Below are 5,073 nucleotides of genomic sequence, written 5' to 3' on the forward strand. Positions count from 1 at the left end.
TGGATCTCTTGAAACTATTCAGGAATCTACATCCTCTGAGAGACATGGACCAGATATTCAAAGTGCCCCTCCTGATATCCAAAGTGTTCCACTAGAGGAGAAAGAAGACTATGCCAGTGCTACTGAAGACGAAGAACAGGATGACTCAAGTGATGGGGATGAAGTTGCCAACAACTTCACTGATCACCTTGAGGACCATGAGCAACAACAAGATCCGGTTTCTAAGGAGATTGACCTTGTTATTCATAAACAAGGACTGTCTCCAAGAGGAAACAATAGCAGAAAGAATCCTAAAGGTAAAGGAGGGGATGTTAATTGTCACGACCCAGCCCCGTGGGCCGCGACTGGTGCCCTATTTGGACACCCAAACAGACATACAAGTCAAATCGTCATATTAAAGCTTAACTCGGATTGCTTATTCATCTTTTTAAACAAAACTGAAAATAAATAATATCTTAAGCGGTCGCGTATACAGAATATCATATCAAATCAAAAGGGTCGGCGGAATACACATCGCCGTACATATGCACATATACAAATATACAGGCCATTTTGGCCGTATCCAAATCTGATAGGTTGGCGGAATGTACATCGCCAGGTACATATACGTGTGCAGACAAATGGGCCGTTTTGGCCATACTAGCAACCGGAACTGCACTAAAACGCAGATCATGCACAAACAAACACACACGTGACCCATGACCCACATATATGACTACAGGCCTCTACAAATCATAACTGAATCATATGACGGGATAGGGCCCCGCCGTCCCCCAAATAGTCAAATGTACACAAACATATGCGTCATAAAAGATATATACCAACATACGAGCTCCGGATCAAAAGGAGCACTCTGTAATAGCAGAACGTGTGGCCTACACTGGCAGATCACGAACCTCTGTACCTGCGGGCATGAAACGCAGCCCCCGAAGAAAGGGGGTCAGTACGAAAGATGTACTGAGTATGTAAAGCATAGAGTACAGAAATCCAAATCACAACTGAAGTGAAAGGTACAGAGAGAAAATACCGAATCAGTACATCAAAGTCTGTGCTGAAAGCATATGTATATATATATATATATATATATATCATGCAAATGAAAATTATGCATAAGGCTCAGGAACGTGGTCACCACTCCGACGCTGGTGCCACACACAGCATAACTCCAGAAGGTTTCAAATCTCCGTACATCTCCGAACATAACATATCACATCATCAAATCATATCATAAGCCATATCACAGCATAACTCCATAAACGGTACCCGGCCCTATGGCGAGGTCTCGGGAACCGTAACACAACATACGGTCGAATATATCATAGTGCGCACGATCACAAAACCGGCCCGGGAACCGGCGAACGATGTCATAATAGCAGGCACGAGCAAAGTAGTGCGGAAATCATATGCATATACATAATTAAATTCCCAGACTCGACAAATAAGTACGTATACATATATTTGAGATCAGAAGGTCCAAAGTAAGTATCGAGTCTGTCGGAAGTAGCATACAAAAGATATAAGCCTTTTAAATTTACAAACTTTCGATAATATACTTCATAAGTCTTTTTCTGAAAAGTCAGTATCGTTCACATTTAAGGAACTCTCAAATAACTTATGGAACAAATCAAACGGAACCTTAGGTTCATAGGCAAAAGTTTCCTTTTTTATATCATACGAAATTAGATCAAATCAGACAAACGAAGGAAATCTCGGGGGTAATGGGCCCACCTCGGGTCAAGTCGAGGTGGCGGACATAAATCACGAACATTAGACTCTATGGAGTCATCCATGAAAGTTTCAAAGCGATTCTATCATATTTGTGCAAGTTATGGATGTTTGAACAGTTTCCCAGCAAAACATAAGGATTATAGTTCAATTGCACTGAATGAATAGTACCCAAAATCAGACTCGGATTTCTATGGACAGAATAACCCCCGAGGCTCAAATCTCAACCTAGTATATCTAGGACATGCCAAAAGAAGAAAAGGGATAGCTTTACATACCTTTTTCACTTCTTACGCTCGTTCAAACTCAATTCCCGTTTCGTTCGAAATCTACAATTGGTCATATTTACCAAATATTAATCATAAGGCTTTAAGAATCCAATCTTAACCAATTCTTGTCTACAGAAATTTGGGCAGCATCTCCCCTATATATACAACATCCCCGAGATTTAACTCGGCCAAAATAAATCAACAACAACCCAACAACAACACCAACAACAACAACAATCACTACACAACACAATATAGCATAACTAGTCCTCTTTCCAACATAGTGCAATAACTTTCATTCCAACTTCCCATTTCCAAACCAATCTCAATGTTTTTACATTCATTACTAATCAAGATCATTACAATATAATTCGGAAGCATTTCATATCATTTCTACAAAATATTCACAAGATATACAAAATATACAAACTTTCCACCAAAACCATAATCCATCCAAAACTTCTAATCTTCAATCTACATATTCATAACATATTTCCATCTTCCAATTTCATCAACCATAATCATAATTTGTACCTTAACATTTTCATTTCCATAATATCATGAAATAATACTAAATTAACATAATCTTCTACATTCCATTTCAAGGCCAACTTAAACCATTTTACCTTCCTTTACATTATAAGGATCACAACAACACAACCAACATATCAAACAAAATTAATTCATCTCCATTTCAACTTCCATATACCACACGGCCAACACCTATATTTCCAACTTCAACCAAATTCACTCAACTTTCATTTCCAATATAAATTTCACCATAACCACAACTAGAACACAACATAAAATTCAACTCATCATATTCATACAACATTACACACACACGGCTACATGCCTACACACACACCCACCTTGCAAACTTCCACATTTCCATAATTTCTACTCATTTCCACATACTACAACACAAACAAACCTTCATAACATAAGAAAAAGGAATTGATTCTTACCTTTTTCTACAATCTTCTTCACTTGAACAAGTTGTCAACTTGATGAAACAAGCTCTCTATCTTCCAAAACAACTACACCAAGTTGTAAAGGACCCTTGAATTAGTAGGAATACCACAAGAAAATAATTTTTGGAACAATATTTCAAGGAGCTAAAATCCCATTGTCATGGCCGTATGGCCTTCTTATTTTTGCTCTTCTTTCTCTTGTTTTCTCCTTTGTCAACTTGTCTTGAAGCTTCTAAGTGATAAATTGTCACGACCCAGCTAGGGGCCGTAACGGGTACCCGGGGCTAGCCACCGAGCACTACTCGTTCTAATACTCATGTTACTCATTTAATGCCCTTTTACCAATTTTATACACGAATTGTAGGAAAATCTTACTTTATATAGAAACATAAATACTTATATACATTTGCCTCTCGGCCATCAAAATAATATATACATAATAATAACATCTTGTAAGACCATCTGACCCACACTGCGTATCTACGAGCCTCTACTGACATACTAAACATATAGACGGAACAAGACTCCGTCGTGCCCAAAATATGCATATATACCAAAAGAAGAATCATAAGCACCTCCGGACAATGGAGTGCTCTCAATCAGCTAACAGCTACTAAGGGTCTGAACCAAGCTCACCTCCCTGTCTACCTGTGGGCATGAACACATCGTCCAAAGAAAACGGACGTCAGTACGAACATTGTACTGAGTATGAGAGGCATAAATAATAAAGAAAGACAGTGTTAATATATTGTGAACATCAATATGAAACATCTGAATCTGAATGACAATCATAAAAGAAGTAATGCATGTCGTCTTACTCATACTCATCATAATTTCATATATGCATAATATGCAAGCTGCCCGTCCATATTGGAACGGTGTAATAATCAATAACATTAGCCCGCGTCCAGGCCTCCCGCGTCCGGGGTACCATCTCGTGCCGCCCACTAGTGGTGTCTGCCCATGCCAAAAGGTCATGGTGTATCCGTATAGCTGCCCGCCTTGGCGGTGACTGCCCGGCCAACTAGGCGCGGTGTAATATGATCATGACATGCTCATAAAAAAAATACTTGTAGTAATATTCTTATCATAGTACATGCATAAGACTCAAGATCAATTATACTCTGTCGGGGTGGCGTAAGGTCGTGATCCCCCGATTTCATTATGGAACAATTATTGACATTCTATCTCACCTTGAAGGAATTAGTACATAAGGTGAGTGTAAGAAATAAATAACATCATTATCACTATGGCATCATCATATCATATCTCTTATCTCTTATCTTATATAGACATTTATGGACTTAGGCTTCTAGCTTTCCGGAAAATAAGAACTCATGAAGAGGAAGAGAACTTATGCTATAGGATTCATGCCATTAGAAAGAAAGGACTAGCCTCACATACCTTTGTCGTTTAGCTATGTTATCGTTCACTTGCTCTCCCCCAATGTCACGTCGTTACCTTCACGGGAGAATTCATGTTAACATTAGTTAATAGATTATAAGGACGCGTCGTAAATTCTAGAGAAAATTGGGCAGCATTTCCCCTGTAAACTTAACAATCCTCGAAATTCCAACTTAGTCAAACGTCAATCAAAATACCAACAACAACAATACCAACAATTTCATATCAAACTAGACTTAAATCCATTCTTAAATTACTCCCAAAACAGCCCAATATGCATTCGGATGCCAATGCTTGTATACATTTCTTTATACACTTTATTCTCCCAAATTCAAGAACAACAACTTATCAACAACATCAACAACAATATCAACAACCTCATATAGCAATATAAGCATCTAGAAATCTCTCAAAGTTCCAATAAAAAAACAACCCTCAAGGCAACCATATCAACCAACTAATCTATGACTTCATAACATAATTCCCTTCACTTTAAACTAGGGAATTCTCCCATGAATAACTTAATTAACAAGAATAGATTATATTACATACCTTATTGCCCAGAAAACTCAACTAAAATCCTAGCTCCAAGCTTCAATAATCAGCCACACATCAAGCACCAAATACTATAATCCTTTCTTAACTAGTTTCCAATTTCCTAAGATGAAATCTTGGTTTGATTTGGAGGAATTCAACTTGAA

The 5,073-nt window shown here is 38.1% G+C and overlaps 1 long non-coding RNA gene across 1 annotated transcript; it reads right to left on the reverse strand.

Moving 5' to 3' along the window:
• Window positions 1-468: 468 nt before the first annotated feature.
• Window positions 469-2,056, reverse strand: LOC132615796 (uncharacterized). The gene is made up of 2 exons (XR_009572847.1): window positions 2,004-2,056; window positions 469-904 (listed from the first exon to the last, which is right to left on the reverse strand). It is a non-coding gene; the product is annotated as an uncharacterized LOC132615796 (long non-coding RNA).
• Window positions 2,057-5,073: the final 3,017 nt, after the last annotated feature.

Source organism: Lycium barbarum, chromosome 10 (genome assembly GCF_019175385.1).
Source record: "Lycium barbarum isolate Lr01 chromosome 10, ASM1917538v2, whole genome shotgun sequence".
In the NCBI taxonomy this organism is placed as follows: Eukaryota; Viridiplantae; Streptophyta; class Magnoliopsida; order Solanales; family Solanaceae; genus Lycium; species Lycium barbarum.